The following is a 24,560-nucleotide window of genomic DNA, read 5'->3' as shown; positions in this document are numbered from 1 at the left end:
GTTCATGCTCCGGTCTGGGAAGATCCCACATGCCACGGAGTGGCTGGGCCCGTGAGCCATGGCTGCTGAGCCTGCGCATCCGGAGCCTGTGCTCCGCAACGGGAGAGGCCACAGCAGTGAGAGGCCCGCATACTGCAAAAAACAAACAAACAAACAAACAAAAAAACCTATCAATCAACCATAGCTTGGGAGAGTTCAAGATCCCAAACCTTTTCCTGCTTTGCCAACATACTGAACATCTTACTCCTTGTTATAAGGGATTTTACACTCAATCTACAAAGGTGTCATAAATTATTTATCCATTCCTGCATGCATTTCTTTAACACGTACTGAACGTCTACTATGTGCCAGGCTCTGTGCAGGAGCTCCATGTGGACAGACAAGGAAACATCATTAAAACAGTACCTGATAAGAGCTGCAAGCTATTTTATATGTATTTAAGGCCATGTAGGAAAGGTATCTAATCCACATGGCAAAGGGCGGCAGGTTCAGGAAGTGCTGACTCTGAAGGAATAGCACCGTCTGTTATTTCATGTATTTCCTTCATGGCACCGGCCACAGTCTGCTATCTGATTTACGTACTGGTAAATGTGTTTATTATCCTGTTACCGAACCAAACTTGCTCATCCACAGGCAGTAAAGCCTATCTACTGACACTGGGTTGTGGTGAAGGGAAGTACAGCAACTATTGTAAGGCGCCAGACAGGTAATCCGGCACAGGTAGTGCTCAAAAAGCCCAAACTCCCCCAAACTCCCCCATGGGTTGCAGGACAGCATTTTTAAAGGAGGTGGGGGGCAGAGTTTGTGATTAGCTCATGCACAGTTCTCTGATTGGCTGATGGTGAGGTAACAGGGCGGTATCACAGGGGTTAACATCAATCCTTAGGCTCCAGTAGGCCTGGCGGCTATGTGCTCATGGTCATTAAGTAGTTAACATCTTCCATTTGGTGTTGTTTTTAGCATCTGTAAAACAACTCAGGAAGTGTGCATCAGATACTATTGTCTAGGTACTCCAGAGAGGAGTTAAAGCACAGGATACAGAGGAGGGGTCTGTCCAGGGAAGGCCCCAGAGGGTCCTGCTCGGTTACAATTTGATTCGCCCACTAGAAAATAAGCATGAGGGGGACTTCCCTGGCGGTCCAGTGGTTAGGACTCAGTGCTTTCACTGCCGAGGGCCTGGTTCAACCCCTGGTTAGGGAACTAAGATCCCGCAAGCCACGTGGCTCGACCAAAAAAAAGAAGAAAGAAAAGAAGCATGAGAATAAAGAATATTCTTACTTGCTCATCACTGTCTACCCAGAGCCTAGGAGTACATGGCCATGGTAAATGTATGATAAATATTTGTTGGGTGAATGAAAGTAGGAAGAAATTTTCCTCTACCCTTCCAGGTTCTTCCGGCAGGTCTAAGAAGTAAATTGACATGAGACAGATTAACAGGAAAAAAATCAAACAAAAGTTTAATAACATGTATACATGGGAGAGACCCGGGAAAACTGAGTAACCCTCCAAAATGGCTGAAGCCCTCACCTTCAATACCATCCTCAGCTAAAGACAAAAGAGGATGTTGAGGACAGGGAGAGTCAGCTGTGGGAAGCTCCCAGGAAAAGCACAGTGAACAAGGGGAGGATTGTGATGCAGATTTAAGTCACTGCTTTCTGCATCGATAAGAGTTTCCAGAGATTTGTCATCCTCTTCTTGCTGCATCCAGGGAGATACCCTTACACAGTGGAGATTTCCCTTACAAAGGCAAATGTTTCTTGCAAAACGGTAACTCCTACTTGATTTTCAGAGTTTTTCCCATGTCTACTGTTTCTTAGAAAATAACTAGCTTAAAATTAATATACCGGGCTTCCCTGGTGGCGCAGTGGTTGCGAGTCCACCTGCCGATGCAGGGGACGCGGGTTCGTGCCCCGGTCCGGGAAGATCCCATGTGCCGCGGAGCGGCTGGGCCCGTGAGCCATGGCCACTGAGCCTGCGCATCCGGAGCCTGTGCTCCACAACGGGAGAGGCCACAGCAGTGAGAGGCCCGCGTACCGCAAAAAAAAAAAAAAAAAACCAAAGAGATATTTGGGGATGGCAAATTCTGCACCCCTACAAGGTGTTAGTCCCAGGTGGCAAAGCCTGCTGGTTGTCTACACCAGATTCATTCTCCTCTTCTTCCTGAGCAGCAGTTAGACTGACCAGAGAAGGATGGGCAGAGCACAAAGGCCAGTAAGTAGAAGACAACAGACTTCAAGCTAGACCAGATGCTTAGCAGAGTTTATGTGTTAGAGATACTCCTATAAACAAAGAAAAAGAAGTCTACCAGGCTTTCCAGGGTACCGTTTGGCCAACAGAATGCCCGTCGTGGCCTCCCAACAATCCCACAGGGTGGGTATGATTATTACTGTCATGTTACAGGTGAAGGTTCTGCAGCCCAGAGAGGCCCAGGCTGCACAGAGCCCGAGGGTGAGCCAGGTACCCACCTTCAGAGGCTGTGCTCTCTCATCCACTACACCGTGCGGAGCTGCTCCCTAACAAGGGGTGGGGAGGAAGGTGGGAAAACACCGGCGAGTTTCACTTCAACATTCTGCGTTTAAAATGGCTACAGATCATCTGAGTAACGATTACACGTGGAGCAGCTTCTTACATGAGGGTTCCAGGTAAAGGGAGCACCTACCCTACGTGCACCAAGGTTGTTACCCTATCGTCATGTTAGCTGAACCAATGGTCTTTCTGATGCATAAGTTATTTTTAAAATATATAAAAGCATATACAAACACACATTTTGTTTAAGTAACAGTGTTCCTAGAAATCCCAGTTAAGAAAGGTACACATCAATACAGTCAGCACAGGTTTGTTTAAAGATTTTCTAAAATAGCTGTACAGGTCAGAAAGGTGGCAGGATACTATGAGTTTTAATTTTAATAATAGTAACAAACATACACATTTAATCCTTACAAAGCCCTATGAAATAGAAACTATCCTTTCGAGGTAAAAGTGTAAAGCCCAGAGAGCTTAAGCAATTTGCCCAGAACTAGTGAGTGGATGCAGTTATTTTAAATCCTGTGCTCTCTGCACTAAATATACTACCTTCCTTACACTAGCATGTACCTGGCAATTGACAAGTTTTACAACTTAAAAATAAACTGCTACAAAAACATCTGTTCTCTTATATTCAGAGGTGTAATAGCAGCTTAAAATAGAAAAAAGATACTGCAACCCAGAGGTCAAAGGCACAATTTGGGTGGCTAGGAATTTCTTAAATAAATGTAAATTCCACTATACAAAGCCTACAAGTGTTCATTTTTCCGCAAATTATATTTAAAGAGCAACATAAAAAGCTTTTAATACTATGTGAAAACTTTTTTCCTTGAAAAAAAATTTAAGAAAAAACAGCTGTGATTAAGAGTCAGAGTTAAGCCAGTAAAGGTCAGTGTACCGGGGAAGAAAAGTGCATGACCCTGCTGAAAGGCAGGGAAACTGCATTCACCCCCGACACAAAGCCCTGGGGTACACGAACCCAACATAGCACCGCACAGCCCACCTTGCCACGCCCTGCTTTCTTCTCCCCCTGCCTCTTCCTCTCCCCCAAGTTCTTAGCACTAGGCAGAAACAGACACTGGGGAGAAGTAATCACTGCTCATCTCAAAGTAAGACAAGGTACCCCCAGCGGGCCTCAACCAGTCCAGCAGCTGGGCCACTCTGAAAATAGCATAGTCTTACTCTACGTTGGACACAGCTGACCACATGTCAGGAAGTAAAACTTATTTTAAAATACTGGCGTTAAATAGTATTCCTTAAACCTAAAAAAGTGTTGTTGTTGTTGGTTTTTAGGGTTAAAATAGATGTTAGATAAATTGTAGCATTTACCAAAACTCTCCTAGCATCAGAGCTGGCTGACTCCGTGGCTAAGCTCTAAAAACAGTCAGAAGAAACCACACTTTATCGTACTTGGCATCTGCCCCAGGGCCAAGCCCCACACGAGGTCCCAAACTGGTGCTCATCATTTCCGACATATCAAAAGGATCGGTTAAACATTCGTCCCTCCCGTCACCCACGTCCCACCTGTCCTTGTCAGGAAGTCTCTGGGTACACCTGCACAGGGGCCTTGGGCAGGATGGCAGCAACCAAGCTGGGCTGACCCCGCCAAATCTGTACACTGTGTCGGGCGAGATGATGGGAAGCAGCTAGAAATTCTTCATTTTACAGCGCCAGCATCCACTAACACTCTAAAGAAATAAGTAAGGGAATGGTATTCCCAGGCTGCCTCCCATCCCACCCCAAGTCCCTCCAAAGGACCGAATCCAGCGCCAGTCTTGAGCTACAACCTTAGCCAGGATGGGGGTGTCCTCCTCACAGGCAGCCCTCAGCCCAGCAGCCAACAGGTTCACACAGAGGGGTTCAATCAAGCAGGGGAGTCACATGCTCCCTTTATGAGATTCCTCCAGATTTCCGTTTGTTTGACTTCCTTGCTTTGACCTGTGCTGATACCCACACGCTGCCAGTAGAGTTTAGACACGGTTACTGAACTGTGTGTCTGTGCATGTGTGTTTGTGTGTGAAGACATTTATACATAGATATACGGCCAGCACCACGCCAGGTCCACCCTCCCACATCCTATCCAAATGTATCCTTTGTTCTACATTCTAGCAATCTTTAAGTCCGCTTATACTAGTGGGGAAAATGAACTACCGGGACTGGAACAACTTGGATTTTCTAAGACTACTAAAAGTTAGAAATTCTGCCCCACCGCCCCAAAAGTGCACTTACACATTCAATCGACTTGTTGATCATTAACTCATTCGACAAACATTTATTAAATACCTACTAGGTACTAGTATGTGAAATGCACAAAAACAAACAAATGTCACCTCTGCAAGGTAAGATCTACAGTAGGGAGAAGCCCGTGCTGCTCCAGGAGCACCTAGGAGCATCTAACTCTGACGATGCAGCCCGGTCAGGTGACAGCAGAGAAAGCTTCCCAGAGAGGATGGTGTCTGAAATGCAGGATGAGGAGGCATTTGCCAGAGGAAAGGAAGAGAGGGTGGTGCAGCAGAAGGAGGTGAGAGCAAGCAGGGGAGGGAGCAAGGCAGGAGTGATGAGAAACCAGCCTAGACAAAGGAGCAGTCAGGAGGCCGCTGAGGGCCCTGTCTGCCCCACTGAAGAGTGGATTTTACTTTGAGGATGCCGGGGAGCCGCTGGAGGATAAGCAGCTGGTCACAAACTCCTAATACTTTGTTTGGGGGAGGCCTGGAAGAAGCCTGGTTACCCTGAAGTAACCACTTTGGAGGACGTGGGCAGTAAAGCAGGCAAAAAAGGATGAGGCCCTAGAGGAGAGAAGAGGCCACGTTTCAGAGCATCTGGACTTGGGGTGACCGGAGGTGGGGTGCTGCGTGAACGATGGTGCCATTGGTCAGTGAGTGATTCTTGTGGCAAAGCAACGTTGACTTCATCTTGAACTTGCTGAGCCTGGGGACTGAGCGAGTGAAGTAACGGCCTGCCTGCTCGCGGGAGGCCTCGGTGCGGTGCGAGACCTGAGCCGAAAATGAAGATCTGGGAGTCACCAGCACACGAGCAGAAGGTAACTCATCGGTGCCGAAGAAAAGACGGCCACAGACAAAGCCCTGAATAACACTAAAAGTTAAGGGGTACAGAACATAAAAGATCTGTGAAGACCTCAGTGTGGGCTGCCAGGGAAGTAGGAGAAAAAGCCTTTACTTCTCAGACCCAGCATGTGTACTAATTTTTAGTCCAGAAAATAAGGTCATTATAAACATACATAAGACTGAACCAAATTCACAGTGAGAACGTGCCCACAATAAAAAACCATCTATATAGGTCACTTTTCTGAGGGAAGAGGGAAGATTGGGGGTGCTGACAAACAGGAGACCACAGGTTGCTAAGCTACTGAGTAAAATAAGACGGGGCGTCTACCCATGTCGAAATCCAGGCTTTTTAAAATGTGCCCTAGAATGATGCAACCTTCATTAGTTACCATAGCGATGAGCTTCATTTCCCAGGGGACAATTGTTATTTTTGCTACCACTGAAGTAACTGGGGGGAGACGGGGGGTGAATCCTACTGTGTTTTGAAGACCCTGAATTTTCAGGGAATGTTTTTCTAATAGATCGCACATTACAACCTCAATACTAACAGAAGGCAGTCCCTAGCAATCTGCAAACTAAGAGAAGAACTTTGAGCAATGGGATGTCAGTCAATGTCTTTTTGTAGTTTTTACAGTGACTTGTTTCAAAGGGAAAAAAATGCCTCTAATGCAGAGAACGTTGTGGAAATTCTTGGAAAACAGAACTGAAAGATTTTTTTCTATGATTATTTGTAGTAAGAACAAACTATGAGATTCTCATTATATGCATTCAGATCACATGTTGTAAATAAACTAAACCCAGTCTTCTACAGAACACTGTGCATCTCTGTACTGAGGGTTTTTCCAGGGACGGACAGAGGCTGCTGTGTGGAGTAAACGAAGGCGGCCGGGGGGTTTCAGAGACAGGGGCTCAAGCTGGGCGCTCTCCAGCTTCCAGACCTTACTGCCTGCGAGAGGCTCAGTTCCAAGTATTAACTGCCTCACTACGTCAGACCTGAACAACTTTGTTGAACCGCAGATACCTGGATTCCCATGGCTGTAGCAACCTAGCAATCGGTGGCTGGAGAAGACGTTTGGCTGTTTTATATTTCAACACCTTGAGCTTTGGACGCTATTCCTGCTTTAAAAACGAAAACAGTCATTCTGGTCATTTACAGCCCTGTGCTTCATCAAGGTGTCCTTATTACAGCCATCCCCCCAGGGAATTTTAACCGGTTGGGTCATTTCTCTCCAACCAAAGGTTGTGAAAGAAAAATGACAATCAAGTGGCAATATCTTCACTGCTTTTTAAAATCTATGAAGTGAAGTCTCCAAATGAGGTTAAACGGACACAGATGCCAGGTGAGAGATTATAAACACACACAAAATATATGGAATTGTGATCTTTATCAATCAGTAGTAGGGGGAATTCCCTGGCGGTCCAGTGGTTAGGACTCTGTGTTTTCACTGCTGAGGGTGCAGGTTCAATCCCTGGTCAGGGAACTAAGATCCCGCGAGCAGCATGGCGCGGCCAAAAAAAAAAAAAATCAGCACCCCACAAGCCCTTAATTCTGAGTACTTTTATTACTGATAATCACTATTCTGTGTCTGCAAATAGTCTCCTTGCAGTCTAGACTTGTTTTGCATATTTTGTTGTCTTGGTAATTTAACTCCTAGTGGCTAACATTTAAGCACAGCCTTCCTGCCCTGGCACAGCTGTGGGTTTTAGCATCTGCAGACTCCTTCCCTCTAACAACTCTTACCTGGCTGTCTGCTGTCCCACATTAGCATAACTCCCCAACAAGCCTTCAGGACTCCTGGGCAAAATCAAGCTTCGGGATCACACTGTTTCTTGTTAGGACTGTCACATTAGCCATCAAGGCTAGTGTGCAAGTCCATCTCCCCCACTGGACAATGAATTCCCTGAAGACTTCAAAATTTTTAGCTTTGATTTTCTTAATACCTACAGTACTTTTATTTTGAATACATACAGTACTTAGTATAAGAGAGATGCTTGAAAAAGGTCATAAAAATACACTAAAGGGGGCTTCCCTGGTGGCGCAGTGGTTGAGAGTCCGCCTGCCGATGCAGGGGACAAGGGTTCGTGCCCGGGTCTGGGAAGATCCCACATGCCGCGGAGCGGCTGGGCCCCTGAGCCATGGCCACTGAGCCTGCGTGTCCAGAGCCTGTGCTCCGCAACAGGAGAGGCCACAGCAGTGAGAGGCCCGCGTACCGCAAAAAAAAAAAAAAACACTAAAGACAAAAGAGAACGAGAAATAAAAGAGAAGAGAAAAAACTGAACACATTCCCAGTGCAATGGTGAAGAACAGCCCATAGGGAAGCACCAGAGCTCAGAGGGTGGACAGCTCCTGGATCTTAGCATCAGCAACACCAACTGCTCCCCAGCCAGAGTCCCTCACAGGCCAGAGAAACGTGAGGACAAGCCTTGAGCTGTCAGTCTGAGCAAGTCAATAGCACAAGAGTGTTCATCAGTATCACCCATTAGGAGGACCATGGATGGAATCACTAGAGGAACAATATATTACAGATTTAAATACTGTTCTTGGCTCTGTAGGCAGCGGGAGGGCAGGGTCTATGTCATCCCACTCACCACTCTATTCCTACAGCCGGGTACAATGGCAGGCATGTGACAAATGCTCAACAGGGACTTAATGATATAGTAAACGGAAAGAGCAGTGACTCAGAGAATGCCCCTGGCTGCCACTGTTCTGAATGCTTAGATAGATTAACTACTCTCTTCCAAGGTAGCCACAGGTAGCAAAAGGCCCACGAATTTTATACCTTAAAAACACAGCAGAGCTGGGGGAGGAGAGAATGAGGAGTTACTGTTTAACACGCATGGAATTTCCATTTAGGAAAGGGGTAGTGGTGATGGTTGTACAGCATTGTGAATATACTTAATGTCATTGAATCGTACACTTAAAAATGGTTATAATACATGGGGGGGGATAAACTGGGAGATTGGGATTGAGATATACACACTACTATATATAAAATAGATAACTAATAAGAACCACTATATAGCACAGGGAACTCTACTCAGTACTCTGTAATGACCTATGTGGGAAAAGAATCTAAAAAAGAGTGGATATATGTATATGTATAGCTGATTCACTTTGCTGGACACCTGAAACTAACACAACACTGTAAATCAACTCTACTCCAATAAAAGTTGTTTTTTTTAAATATTTATTTATTTACTTATTTTGGCTGCACCGGGTCTTAGCCTGGCTCGTGGGCTTCTTTGTTGCGGCATGTGAACTCTTAGTTGCGGCATGCGTGTGGGATCTAGTTCTCCGACCAGGGATCGAACCCCGGGCCCCCGGTATTGGGAGAGTGGAGTCTTACCCACTGGACCAGTAGGGAAGTCCCCACTAAAAGTTATTTTAAAAAATGGTCATAATGCTAAATTTTATGTCTATTTTACCACAATTAAAAAAAAGAAAACAATTTTTTAATCTTTAAAACAAAGAAACACAGCAGAAAGACTATCTCTCTAAAACTGTAGTCTTCACAGAGTTGCCGGAGTCACAGCAATTAGAAGACAGCTGCGGACAGACTGGCCTTAGAACAGGTCTACAGAGGGCGTCCTGGCTGAGAATGTGTAAAAGGAATTCACTTGCCCACTCCAGCAGGGTAGGGCAGCAGGGTATCCATCCAGCACTCAAATCCAATTCAAAATTAGGGTTTGGAGGAATTAGACTTGATATACTATGAAAAGAGGAACAAAGGAGAGTTTCTGAACCAGATATAAGTGGGTAAGGTTACATAATGAAAGGGGGTGTTTTTCAAAGACTACTTTGGCAGTACTGAGCAACCTGCATTAGACAGGAGAAAAATTAAAGGCTACAAAACCAGTGAGAGCCTGCTATAGGGATCAACATGTTAGAATACACTGGTGGCAGGAGAATAAGGAGGAAGAACCAAACCCTTGATATGTTTTTAACAGGGCATCAAGGGGAGGAGAAAGAGCCATAGGTGACTACAACATTTCCAGCCTGGAGGGCCATATGGATGACGATGGCAGATTGCGACGGATGCACAAGCCCATAGTTTAAAAACAAGCAGAGGCCTCACAAAGTCAAATCACTTTTCCGAGAGACAGAAACTGGAAAATCTCATTGATTTCCAGCAATGTGAGATCTTCTGGGATTAGGACAATCAGAACGCTAGGTAAAATTCAGTAGAATTTGATTTTCTTTTTATTGTTGTTATTTTAAAACACTGCCAACTTCTTTGAAAGTGACGGATCTGCAGATCCCCGAAACTCTAATAAGGGAGTTTTTAATAGCTTTTAACCTTAAAAATTTCTTTTGGATCCTGGAGATCTTAAGCATCCATTTTACTCCTATATCCCACATTGGGCACAGGATATAGGAGAAAAGGCCTAGGGCCCGACTAACACGGAGAATCGAATAAGAGACCCTATTTAAGCTGGGATTCCAAAGGCTACACCCTTAGTGTAAGAGTTTATAAGAAATAAACCCCCATATGCAAAAACAGGACAGCAAGGAAACTTGTCTGGATGAAAGGAAAAATAAAAACTAAAACTCAAGCTATTCTCCATAAGCTGACCCTCATGAAAGATTCAGTACAAATATAACCTACTTATGTCATCTGAGCAGCCTCAAGTGGAGAATTTAATTTTAAGTGGTCCTAGATTTATAATGTCCTTGGGCAACCAGTAGAAGCAAAAGTAAACACAGTCCTACAGAGGAGCTCAACTTCAAGGAGACCTTAAAAAATTTCTCCAGGTGAATTTCTAAGGAAAATGAATGGATCACAATTTTTTTTAATGACAAAATTCACAAGGAAACTAGGTATCACTTAGTGAGAACCAGCAAAAACAAAAGAACAAAAAGGGACTAACAAAGACTTCAGGTACTAAAATCATCAGAAACAGAATATAAAATAACTACATTTAATGTGTTTCAGGAATAAAAGAGAAGGTTTAAAAATGAAACAAAAGTAAGCAGATTGGAAAAAGAACCAAATAGAACTTCTGAAAATGAAACACATATTACTGAAATTAAAATTTCAATAGACAAACCAAACAGATCAGACACAAAGAGAGAATTTATAAATTAGAAGATAAATAAAAAACAATCTACAATACGGTCCTCACAAAGATATGGAAAACAATAAAAGTTTAAAAACATGAAGGACAGAGCAAAAAAGATTAGAATGAAAAGGTATAAGATATGCATAATTGTAAGAACTAATAGAGACTACTCAGTGCTCTGTGGTGACCTAAATGGGAAGGAAATTCAAAAAAGAGGGGATATATGTATACGTATAGCTGATTCACTTTGCTGTACAGTAGAAACTAACACATTGTAAAGCAACTATACTCCAATAAAAATAAATAAATAAGAAGTAATAGAGAGAGTGGGGAAAGAGGCAATAGTTGAGAGATAACGGCTCAGACTCTTAAAGAAATTTTGAAAGATGCTGATTCTAAGATGAAGACAAGCAATGACAGGAAATTAGCCCAGATCAGATCAAAAGTTACTTCCTTTCCTAGACGAACTGATCAGACCATGATAGTGACTGTAACTCAGCTATTCTCCTATTTTTCTGATATCCTAGAACTTTAGACACGCACTCACAAAAAAAATGACAAAAAAAATTTTTTTCTAAGAATGTATGTGGGCCTTGGTAGGGAAATAGGAATCCAGTCATGCAACATTATATCATAACCATTTTTCTTTGCTGCCCACATTCTCATAAGAAACATACCACATACATTTTTCAATACCACCTCTTATAATTCAACGGTGACTGGAAATGCTCCATGAATAAGATGGACACAGGCCAAACACGGCTTTGGGAAGTAACTTTCACTAATGAAATTAAATAGACTAAGGCAGAAAATATAAAGTCCATCCATTTTGTCTGCCTTCCTCTAATTCTCATTATCCTTTACAAAACACTCTAAGATGAAAAAAGCAAAAATATAATAATTCCCAGTGGTTATGTGAAGGTTTTAGGAACCTAGAGGAATTTGATGGCAGTTACAGAGAAAGATGGTGGGAAAAGTCACATCAAAACTCTATTGTAGGGGCTTCCCTGGTGGCGCAGTGGTTGAGAGTCCGCCTGCAGATACAGGGGACACGGGTTCGTGCCCCGGTCCGGGAGGATTCCACATGCCGCGGAGCGGCTGGGCGCGGGAGCCATGGCCGCTGAGCCTGTGCGTCCGGAGCCGGTGCTCTGCAATGGGAGAGGCCACAACAGTGAGAGGCCCGCGTACCGCAAAAAAAAAAAAAAAAGAATCCGCCAATGCAGGGGACGTGGGTTCGATCCCTGGTCCAGGAAGATCCCACGTGCCACGGAGCAACTAAGTCTGTGCGTCACAACTACTGAGCCTGTGCTCTAGAGCCCGCGAGCCACAATTACTGAAGCCCGTGCACCTAGAGCCCATGCTCTGCAACAAGAGAAGCCACCGCTTGCCGCAACTAGAGAAAGCCTGCGCGCAGCAACGAAGTCCCAACACAGCCAAAAATAAATAAATAAATCTCTATTGTCTTAAATACAGTGTGTGAACCTTGTCTGGATACTGCTCTGAATAAACCAACCATAAAAAATATACATTCAAATTAGGGAAATTTGAACATGTTAAATGATGCTAAGAAATTATTGTTAGTTTAGCTCTGATGATAATGGCATTGTGGAACGTAGAACAACTTATCATTTACAGTATTAACAGGTGAAATGAAATGATACAGTAATCCAAAATTCGTTTAAAGTGAATCCCAGCATCCCTACCCAACAAAGGGTGGAGTGGGGAGATATATAAAACAAGATTGGCGAAAGACTGATGATTGAATATTGATCGTATATTGCTATGTTCACGTTTTGTATATGTTTGAAACTGTCCATAATAAATTGTTTTTACCAATCTTGAGGCCTTGACTCATTACAACAACTGTATATAACTGTATGTAACAGAAAGGCATAGCCTCCTTTGGAAGTACAGAGAGATTATGAATAGAGAAACAGTAGTGCATATTAATTCAAGTAATACTAAACACTTTTGTCATCCACTTGGCAATCTGCATTGGTTTAGTATCATTTGTAGTTATTACTAAATCACATACAAATGTGATTTGTATGTGATTTCTATTTCTAGAGAATAGGCAACAACTTCCAGATCTCTAAAATGAATGAACAACCTTGAAAAGTTATGCTTTAAAAGGTGTAAACGGTTGAGGCAAAATATTTAACATATTCGCCCAACGGAAAGTGGCACAAGTAACAGAATAATCCTGCTGGAAATTTTTTTTAGAGCTCTCATGTTAAATATTCTCAATATATAAATTACAGTAGCATATGTCAATGATAAAGGAGACAATAATAGCATATGGGCTGTTTTGAAGTTAGCAGAGTGGATAAAATGTCTATTTTCTGCAGTGCTTAAGTGTATTTCATTAGATGATTAAATTATCCTCGCTACTAGTGGCATAAATGAACTCAGATTCCATATTAAATAATCTACATTATTTCAAACATCCATCTGCTCTCCTTTATGACAAAGACAAGTACTCAGTTTCTAGATGGAATCACAAAAGCCCTTACAATCCAGCCTATTTTATAAAGTAACTAAGGCTAACCATATTTCTCACTAATTTTAAATCCATCTGACATGCTTTGTAGTAGTACAAAGGAGGTGTAAAACAGGAAAATCAAAAAGACACTGATACTACATCTTTACTCTGTCAGGTCAAATAAACATATAACAGTAGCTACTGTCCTCTACAAGTCTGCTTGAGTAAAGTGATGATTTAGCATGAATGGTTAAAAAAATCTCATGTTATCTTGAGAAACCAGAGTATACAGATATCCTCTCTTCCTACAATCAACCTCCCTTCCTGTGGCTTTTTGAGGTACACACTGTATACTCATGAATGTTAATAAATCCCATAAATCAAAATCACATTAACTTTCCTTCCATATTGAACCTTCCCCATAAGCTTCTATAGAATTTCCTTGATGTACATGGTGTAAAAAAGTGCAGATGAACCTACAACAACAAAATTTCTTCATAAGTTGGTTGAAGAAAAGTCTATTACCGGAAATAATTCACTGTATCTTGGCCTCCCTTGGAAAACCTGTTTGATTTAAGCCATGCCAACAGAAAAGCATACGTGTAAACTCATTAAATGAAAAGAGCAAGCCGAAAAAACAGAACCTTCTGTTTACTAGTCAACCCTCATTTATGCTTTTGTGGGAGAAGTAAGGTAAAAGTAATAGCTGAAACAAAATTATTTTCTAAAATTCTTTTTAAGAATTCATTACTTGCAAAAAGATTCTGAAATTCATAAGAATCTTGAGCTAAGGCTGACATAACACACAGCCCCTCCACCAAAAGCCATTCTGTAAAGCAAACATGCTATGTAAATTATTGTTCTACATAATATGCAGCAGTAGTGAGTTAATCCCTGCAAAAATAAAAGTCCAAAAAGCTTAGAAGAACCCAATGTTTTTACTAGCCAGCATTCTCCCAAGGAGTTATATATGTAATAAAATGAATGAAATCAGCATTTTCTGACACACAGCGTAGCTTTTCTTGAATGGGTACTTAAGTGTGAAGATGGATTAAGTCTCTGATCTCATTTTAATGATTTTCTCTTTGTCTTTGAGGGACTACACTGCACAGATGCTCAATCACTCTACTCTAGTCATTTAAATCAATCCACTTAAGAGTTTTGAGAACTGGGCAGACTTGCACTTATTTGGTTATACTAAATTCGCCAAAATTTAAAGTCAGAGAATAATTTAAATTATGTAAAGTTACTTCTTCCATCCAGTAGGTTGCTAATTCCTGCCAATTCTCCTTAATGTACAATAACTAAAGTCTCCTCTCTCTGCTGTCTACATTGTTCTTCCATCCAATACATTCCTAAACCCTGTCAATCCTGCCTCCTAAAATATAACTAACACCCGTTGTCTTTCTATTGTCTATAATATTGCCTTGGTCACACTCTCATGATACCTGCAAGAGCCTCCAAGCTGGTCTCCCGCCTCCTATTTCACCCTTCTCTGATCCCTTCACCCAGTCACTCAAGTCATCTTTCTAAAATGCAAATCCAATTATGTCACAGCCTTCAAAGATGCGGGGTTCAAGTTCAACTCTATGGTCTACCAGGTCCTCCAGGATCTGACGCCTCTCTGCTTCTCTGGCCCTACCATCCCATCTGTCCAATACCCTACCAAACTATTCTTAGTTCTCTAACTCAGTAATAGTCAGTAACTTTTGGTTGGATATCATAGGTCAGGTGAACAAAAACAAAAACTAAACCTGAAAGGGTGGTGAGTTAAACATCAGTTTACCAGGTTTGTATTTTGCCAACAAAAACAAAATCTACATTTTGCTAACACATTCATTTTACAAAAAGAACATGATCTTAGAATTCTAAAATTTGAATAAATTTAATTTTAGATGCAAAAGGCTCATTATATTGTCCTTTATAAAAAATTTCACTGCACATTGGTGAGAAATCTCATGTGAACTTATTCAATGAAACCACTGCCCTCACTTATCAGATCTTTATGCCCTTGAAGGCGCTGACCCTCTGCTGAAGCACCTGTTTCTCCCCCATCCCCCCTCTTCACCTGCATAACCAGTACTCATCTTTAAATCTCACCTTATAAGGCAGTCCTTTTCAAATTTTAATGTGCATAAAAATAACCTGGGGGTTTTGTAAAATGCAGATTCTGGTCACAAAGATTTTGTCCTATGTTTCTTCTAGAAGAGTTATGGCTTTAGGTTTTACATTTAAGTCTATAATCCATTTTGTGTTCATTTTTGTATGTGTATGAGGCATGGATCAAAGTTCATTTTTTTAATATGTGGATATCCAATTGTTCCAGCACCATTTGTTGAAAAAAAGAGTCCTTTCTCCACCGAACTGCCTTTGCTCCTTTGTCAAAAATCAATTGACCATGTATGTGTGTGGGTCTCTTTCCGGACTCTCTGCCTGTTCCACTGATCTATTTGTCTTGGCCAGGTTTTCTCATATGATCTTGAAGGCTCATGATCCAAAAACAAAACTATTCTGTGCAAAGAAAGGACCTGGAATATTCCAGACCTCCTTGATGTTTACCTGTGTTTTCTTTCTCCTGTTATATTGCATCCGTCAAAGTCTTAGGTAAGTATACTTCGTGAAGTCTTGTGAGTCCCTTCAATTAACTGACCCTGGGTAATTGCTGCAATGATTTTTCTTTCTGTGATTAAAAAGACAGAACACAAGTCCACCGGACTGGCTGTTTTCCATCCTGCCTAAATGGGCCAAGGTCAGTTACCCTTCTGCCCTCTGCTGGGAACGTCACTCCCCAAGTTTTACTGCTTATGTCCCACAGGTCTGTTTTGATAATAACCAGTTTGTTTTGATAATAACCAGTTAATGATGGCCAGATTATCTTAGATAACAAAGGAGAATCATAAAATAAGGAATTTTTCAGTCTAAAGCACATTTATAAATCAGAGTGTGTGACTGTAAATGTGCGTGCATGAATGTGAGCTATAGAAAGCAGCCGAAGCTAACTGACCCATGGACCTAAAAATGAGCAAAACCCAGAAAAAGCCAAACTCTTTCAAGAAATATCACCAACTACCCAACAGACAATTGTCAGGCTTTCTGATACCAAGGAAAACAAAGGTGGGCATCCAACACGTTGTAAAAAAGAAGAAACTTCTGGTGGGCATCCTCTCCATTGAGTCAAGCCAGATGAAAGTGTAAATGGGAGCTTCCAGAGTCTGAGAAGAGAGTTACGCTGTGGCGCTGCCCAGATATGGGGACACCAGGAAAGAAATGGAGAGCAGTGGTGTGGTTACAGTAAAGCTTCTGTCTCTCCCTCTATCCGTTGAGACAGTTGGCTAACAGTAGTAGAAGGAATAATAACTGCTCAGAACTAAATGGGTTCCCCCCAAATTTATATGTTGAAAGCCTAAGCCCCATGTGACGGTGTTAGGAGATGGGAGGTAATTAGGTCATGCAGGTGGGGCCCTCGTGAAGGGGGTCAGTAGCATCCTTCAAGGAAGAAACAGCAGACACATGATCTCTCCCCAACTGACTAAGACACCACCATCCCGAGCATCTGTTCTGTAAGACACAATGTGACTTACTTCCTTCACTTTATCCTCACAAATGTTCTGAGGGGGTCCTGTTTTTGTTCCCATTTCGGAAGTGAGGAACTGTGGTCCCCAGGCCACGGAGGGGAAAAGCCAGGAGTTACTCCAGGCAGTCTGACTCCAAAGCCTAGGTCTTACTTACCCACCACACTATTCCTGAAGTTGCCTGACCACTCAGAAAGAGGAATAAAACAGACCACGAGGACAACAGGAGAAATGAAGGAAGCCTGGTGAAGTTTTCACTACTTAGACGACAACAGAAGACAGGAACCCAAGAAAATGGCTGGCAGGCATTTAGAGCACCTTGCACAGGGCATTATTCAGGTCTGGATCTGATCACATCTAATACGCTTAGAGGTACACCAGACAAAAAACATGCTGCTCTGCGAAATTCTCTCAGCTACACAGAGCTGCTGTTCTTACAGTCTGGCATAGAAAATGATGATCACTTCATGATTTACCTCTCCACTGTTCTTATGCCATTTAAAAGGATTAGGGCTTCCTGTTGGGGCAACTATATGTACTTCCCTACCTTCTCCTCCAACTCTGCTTTGTCAGTGTGGATGAAACCCACTTAATCCAAACATAACACATCTGATTGCTTTGATCAATACACAAACGTTTTAGCAAAAAAGTCCTCCTTGCTCTACTAAAGTTATTTCTTGCTACTGAACATATGAGAAAATTAGCCTTTGCCACTCCTAAGGTGCTAAAAGGGATTGTAAATTTACCAAAGTTTAACTGACCCTCAGCTGGGTCCATATTTTAAATATCTTTGTTTATTAAGAGGCTGAAGTATTACTTTTCCTCCATTTTGAAAAGCATGTATTGAGTGCTTATCACAAACCAGGACTAGTACTAGAAACACAGAAAGGGTAAAAATGGGGTCCCAGCCCTCACATGCCCACAGAGTTGGGTTTTCATCCACTCTTCCTCAAAAAACACACCTCCAGGACTTCACAAGCCTACACTATTAGTTCTTGGTGTTGTTATTTATATAATTAAAGCCATGTCTCTGCTTGGAAATAAGGGGGAAAAAAGATCATGAAACAGAAGAATCTTTCCAGTTTTTCAATCTCCAGTTTGAGAAGGTGGCCTTAAAAATTAAAAAGTCTGGGGGCTTCCCTGGTGGTGCAGTGGTTGAGAGTCCGCCTGCCGATGCAGGGGACACGAGTTCGTGCCCCGGTCCGGGAAGATCCCACATGTCACAGAGCGGCTGGGCCCGTGAGCCATGGCCGCTGAGCCTGCGCGTCCGGAGCCTGTGCTCCACAATGCGAGAGGCCACAACAGTGAGAGGCCCACGTACCGCAAAAAAAAAAAAAAAAAATTAGTAAGTCTGTGTTACATATGGCAAGAGATTTTAAGATGTAATAATAATAACTAACATTTAATGAGTGCTTACATTGAGCCAAGTTTCAGTTGAAGTTACTTTGTGAGAATTATTTGATTTAATAATATGGGTCTTTATATGGGTCCTACAGATTGATGGCACTATCACTACATCCATTTTCAAGATGATGAAACTGAGGTACAGAGAGGTTTAAGAAATTTACTTAACTTTTTTGGAATTAAAGGAGCCAAAATTCAAACCCAGGCAGCCTGTCTCCAAACCCCATGCTCTTAACAACTATTCCTGCCACTGAAGGAAGACTCAAGTATCATGATACCGTACCAGATTTAACAGACCCATCAATGCAATGGAACAAAAAGCCCAGAAACAGATTCAAGTATGCTACTAATCCCAGCATATTAGAAAGATATTATAAATAATGGGGGAAAGATGAATTATACAATCAAAGGTGCTGCCCTAATTATTTAGTTCCCCAAAAGTGGACCCTTACCTCACACCATTTATTAAAATAAATTTCAGTGGCTTAAAGAATTACAGCCAGAGTACCTGGATGCATGTGACTCCCTTTCCCCAACATTTCTTGGTAGGAACACCCAACTAACTCAACTGGGAACATTCTTCACCACCAACTGGCCACTTAACAAGAGCCCCACCCACAAAGCTGAACCCTTGAGGAGAGTCAGCAGGAGGTGGGTTAGGAAAGAGCACAGTGAGTGGAGAAGCCTGATCAACAGCCAGGCCCCGGAACATCAGTCAGAACCAGAGACCCTACAAAGTGCCTTAGGCTGTTAACAAACTTCAGTATTATTATACACAGGAGTAAACTGGTGCTCAGAGGGTTAAACAAGATGCCCCAAGTTAAACAGCCACTAAGTAGCCAAGCCAGGATTGGGACACAATGGCTGTAAAACTCAAGCTTAAACTCTTCAGCACTCCATACACACAGAGGGGCCAAGGCCACCAGGTCCCCTCTTCAGAGCCTGCAGACGGCTCTGGAGGCAGCAAGACCGGTGCTGGACAAAGAGCCGTGCTGGAGCTTCTGCCTGGGTGCCAGGCCAGGCCGCTATGCAGGGGGAAGGGAAACTACTCCAGTAGGCTCAGAGCTGCCAAAGCAGCACAAAAGGAAGACTGTTCTGCAACAAAGGGAAACTCTGCCCTGCAGCTGTCTCCACTGCCCACAGCCCCGCCCCTACCCCACACAAGCTATCAGAACTCTAAGCTGCTGATGAGAAGCTACCATCACCTAACTTTTCCCCTATTTTCGCCTGTAATGAAAAGAACTGAACAATGACCTACACAGTCTCTGACAAAGCAGATTTCAGCTACCAATATTGAACAAACTAGACCTCACTTGTCAGAGGGGCAGAGAAGCTAGCAAACCAGAGAGACTCAGATGTTTAAGACCAGTGGGATAATCTGAACAGTTAGGGCAACTGCAAGAAACAAGACAACTTCACAAATTTGAAATTTTACATTCTCAGGGAGATTCAAAAGGACTGAATCTCTGATACAAATGTAACGATAATGAAAGGCAGATGAAAACAACAGGAAATAGTATTTGAAGGTAAAAGTGAAACTGGTGGCCTGAAGAACAGAGGCAGTGAAATGCAGACTGGCTACTGCAGACAACCAGACTGGTGCCTGTGAAGATCCGCTCAGTGAAAGCTCCCAGAACTCACAGGAAAATGATGAAACTAGAAATTATCAAGGAAAAGACAGCACCTGAACAACCGATCAAATATGTGTATTATGGAATTTCAGAAAGAGAAAATGAAACGGGAGAAATAACAAGTAAAGGAGAAATAATAATTAATAAGGGGGGAAAAGCAACTTAAAATGAGTTTTTCAGACAAATTATTCACTCAGAACTTGGCAGAATTAATCATAAAAGATCCATGCATTCCCCAAATTTCTGAATGTCAGGGAGAAAAAAATAATCCAATAAAATCTGAATCTCAGGCAAGATTTTTCTTTTTTTTGCAGTACGCGGGCCTCTCACTGCTGTGGCCTCTCCCGTTGCGGAGCATAGGCTCCGGACGTGCAGGCTCAGAGGCCATGGCTCACGGGCCCAGCCGCTCCACGGCATGTGGGATCCTCCCGGACCGGGGCACGAACCCGTGTCCCCTGCATCGGCAGGCAGACTCTCAACCACTGCGCCGTCAGGGAAACCCCCCGGCAAGATTTTTTAAAAATAAAAAAGGAATATGAATGAGATGGACATCAGGTTTGTCAGGTGCCATACTAACTGCGAAAAGACAAAGGAGTACGATTTCCAGAAGTCGGAAGAAAAATGACTGTGGGCTAAGAATTCTAAACTTAACTAAATTATCAATATTGTATCGATACTTATCATTATTATAAAGCAGAAGAAATCTATTAATAGACATAAAAAGACTCAAAAGTATACTTTCCACATACTTTTCAGGGAAAAAAAAAATCTTAGGGAGTATAGACATCTTTAGTGTAGGCATACAGAAGTATAAAAGAAATAGCAGGGAGTTCCCTGGCGGTTCAGTGGTTAAGACTCAGCGCTTCCACTGCAGGGGGCACAGGTTCATTTCCCTGGTAGAGGAACTAAGATCCCACATACCACGTGGCACAGCCAAAAAAAAAAAAAAAAGAGAAAGAAGAAATACCAGTGAGCAATAAAGCTAATGAAACTACAGTGGTCTAAATCATGCACACTAATGGTGTTGACACTGTGACAGAAATATTCAGCAAGGAGGACGTTCGAAGAAGCAAAATATAAAAGAAAAATCATATGGACAAACGTTTCTAAGTATTTCAACAAAATTCATGGGTGAGAGGAAGGAAGGAAGGAAAGAACGTGCTGAAGCATATGGTTTAGGGGAATCCACGGACACCGTTCCAGTGATAAGTACAAATTTTAAAGGTACCCACCATTAGAACAAAAATTGGACACATTAACTCCGTTACAAAGAGAACTGTTTTCATTCTTCTTTTTTTAATGGAAGTACAGTTGATTTACCATGTTTCAGGTGCACAGCAAAGTGATTCAGTTATACCAATATATTCTTTTTCAAATTCATTTCCATTATAGGTTATTACAAGATATTGAATATAGTTTCCTACTGTGCTATACTGTGGATCCTTGCTGTTTATTTTATGTATAGTACTGTGTATCTGTTAATTCCAAATTCTTAATTTATCTCTCCCCATTTTTTCTTCTTTAAAAGAACAGAAAACTTGATAAATAAAGCAAGACAAAACTGGAAAAAGGCCAACAATAAGGAAGCATAATAATTTGAAAACGTAACACAAGATGCCAAGGGTAAGATCAAACATTCAGTGAACACTAACGGGTTACCTACGGCTATAAAAGAGAGAGTCACAAACTGGGTGAAAGAGCAAAATATCACTCACCTTCCTGGGTTATTAAACGAGGCCACATCTGCAGAAAATGCCAGGCATATAATAGTTGTGCAAAAAGAGTATATATAAAGAACACTAAGGCACTGTGGTGAGCCAAACACTTTAAAAAAGAAGAAGAAAGAGGAAACTTTGCCAATTTAAAACATCAAAAAATTAAAATAAAAAAATATTTTTTAAAGTCTCATGATGAGCTGGCAGAAAAATAAAAGGAAACCCTCAGAGGTCAAAAACTAATAAAGTATATCATCTTTGACCCAGAAATTCCATTTGTAGAAATGTATTCTACATCCACATGTTATAAAAGAAATTATACATGGAAAGGATGAGTAAATTCAAGATAGTTTCCTCCATTTAGGATGATTTGAGCTGCAAATAACAGAACACCCAACCAAAGTGATTTAAACTAAAAGGATCTGATTTAAACAAAAAGACTGGAAGGCAGGCATTTCCTGGTTGATTCAGTAGCTCTAATATATCTTTAATGGCCAAGGCTCCATATTTCCACCCCATCACCTCTGGTGTGCTGTGGACATCCTGGTAGGCGAATACAAGGTTTATAAGATTGTATATATTACATGATCTTAACTATACCCAAATCAGAAGAATATAAGAGTTAAAAGAAATCTGTTAATAGTGGTTGCTCCAAGATGGTGGGATCATGGGTGGTTCCTTACCTCCTGCTTTACAGACTTTTGTACTTTCCATATTTTTTTAAGAAGTAATATGTGTATAAACTGAAACAAGAAAAAAATATATACATAGTAAAAAAGGAAAAGAGAAGAGCTACTGAAGAAAGGGGCTCAACTCTTTGGCCATATGACATAGGTATTTTCTCCTTGTTTTCCAATTAGAATTCTTTCAAATTGATGTGTTGTGTGTAAGAATGTTCTAATTCTCCACCACACTGCCGTAGTTTTGTATAAAAAGCTTGTGATGCTGTTAATGATTATCCTCTATGTAGAGTGTAACACTTGTACAGAATGTAACAGCTCCCTTTCACATGGTTTTATTTCATGAATACTGACTACAGTCTCTACAGATAAATACAGGGAAATAAAAATAGATAAATAGAGCATTTCGCAGTGAGGACTTTGAAACTTCCAACATTCAAGAGCCTTTCCCAAAATCACGTTAAATTGGGAAATTTAAATACAATTTACCCCAATAGCATTCTCTTTTCATGTACCATGTTTCATAAGGACAATATTAAGACAAATTCATGGTTATATTGCACCATTTCCAAGGGGCTCTAATTCTTTTAGATATTTAATTAAGACCAGTAGTAACCACCTGTGCTCCTAAATCTCCTGTAGACAAAACGAATGTCTAGACCAAAGCAGGCTAGGAGAAGCCTACACAATCCATTTGGTGCGCGTCAGTGACTTCCCAGTGTAGAGTATCAATCGGCTAACTTCACAGGCATCTTCCAAGACTGCTTCTGCATAGCTTAAAATTAAAAATTTGGATCTCAGAATTTCAATTTCAAAACTGAAGGACACATGAGAAATATTCTAGTCAAACTCCGCGTTTGACACACAAGGAAGCTGTCAAGACATAGTTGAAAACCGTCAAAATGGATCACAGTTATGAACAGAAACGTTCTACTGAGCACATGAGGATGTCTTCTGAAGAGGGGCTAAACCCTGCAAGAATTTATCATGCTGCTTAATCTTTGGTTCTGAGCCTACTTTTAAAATGCTGCTCAATCAGGTCCTTTTTACATAGGAAAAGCCTCAAGTAAGAAAATTCCATTCGGTTAAATCATGACATGCAGAGTAAAGCAGCTACGTGCCCTTCCTCTTCTCCATCCACAAAGAATGGAAATTAATCTTTGCCTCTTTGATACTGTTGTCTTCAGTAATGTGACACGAGGCACTGAAGAGAAGAATGTGGAAACACCAAATTGTAAACCAAAAGTTCACCAAAATAAAATTTTTTGTCAGGTTGGTTTCACTTTGTTTTAGGCCCTGCCACACTGATCACATAAATTACGAAATGTGATATACTTCATATACAAAATTCAACAAACTATCGACATCTATGATTTCATCGTCCATCAAAATTAATGGTTTGAGCCATTGGTGGAGAAAGAGGAAGGAGCTATTTAATGAGCCTTGCACGGAAGATGCTTCTTTCCTGTAACTTTGTGCATGTTGCCTGGTCCGATCCTTACAACACCCCTAGTAAGTAGATGTGAAAAAAACCCTGTTGTACAGAGAAGGAAGCTGAGGCTTGGGGAGGTAACCTTGTTTGCGGCTCACAGATAACAGGAAGCTGGAATTTGAACCTGACCAGTCTCACTCTAAACCCTGTCTTCCCTCCACTGAGCAAGTACCTGTGAAGAATGAGAAAAGATCTGGGCCTTACTGTTGAAGAATTTGTGTTCTAAAGACAAACTCGGGCCTCATTCCCTCACTTAATTAAGAGTTCAAGATTTTCAAGTGAAATTCTAGAATATTCTTTCCCCTTCAGTGTCTCTCTCCCCTCAGATCTTCCCTGGGAGGCCGCTGGTGTGGCAGCAGCCCTGGCATGGCAGCCACGGGGCTCTGGGCCACCCAACTAGGAACTGTTAAGACAGTCCAACGGAAGGAACTCACTGGAGGGCTAAGTATTAAACGCTACATCAGGTGAAAACTCCCTCCATTGATATCAGTTTCCTTTTGGAAGTTCTGGCTGCACCTCAACCCTGCCCTGTCAGCATTCCGCCCTCAGCCAGGGCTGGCCCTACTCTGAGCTGCCTATCTTGGCTGAATGCCACATGATTTTAGTTGGCCTCAGTACTATTTTTGCTTAGTTCTCAAGTCCAGAGATACTTATTCTATAAACAACTGCCATGTTTGTACTGAAATTCGGAAACCCTCCAAATTGAGGAGTATCCTTACTGACTCTTATTGAAGAATAGGTACCAAACATTAGTGGTGACTGCCGTGAAACAATTTTGCTTTGTATATTATAAATATCTTTTTGGGTTTTTAAAAAAGGCTTACTACTTTTAAGATAAACAGATACTTTTTCTTTTATTATATAACTGAAGCTAAAAGATGGCTACGTTCGTTCCAGCTTTAAAGTGATTCAACTCAGGAGTTTTGTACCCCAAA

The 24,560-nt window shown here is 41.8% G+C and overlaps 1 protein-coding gene across 3 annotated transcripts in view; it reads right to left on the bottom strand.

Moving 5' to 3' along the window:
• WDFY2 (WD repeat and FYVE domain containing 2) overlaps positions 1-24,560 on the bottom strand; it is a 182,776-nt gene that overhangs the window by 112,793 nt on the left and 45,423 nt on the right. The window contains exon 1 of one of the 3 annotated variants that reach the window (XM_033436917.2): positions 15,691-15,877. The exons of the other annotated variants lie outside the window; for them this stretch is intronic. The gene's annotated coding sequence lies outside the window, so the exon portion shown is untranslated. Of the gene's footprint in view, positions 1-15,690; positions 15,878-24,560 lie in introns of those variants that run through there. 3 annotated transcript variants of the gene reach the window in all.

This window comes from Orcinus orca, chromosome 18, assembly GCF_937001465.1.
Source record: "Orcinus orca chromosome 18, mOrcOrc1.1, whole genome shotgun sequence".
Taxonomy (NCBI): domain Eukaryota; kingdom Metazoa; phylum Chordata; class Mammalia; order Artiodactyla; family Delphinidae; genus Orcinus; species Orcinus orca.
The sequence above is the reverse complement of the archived record's forward strand: the minus strand, read 5'-3'. Positions and strand labels throughout refer to the sequence as shown.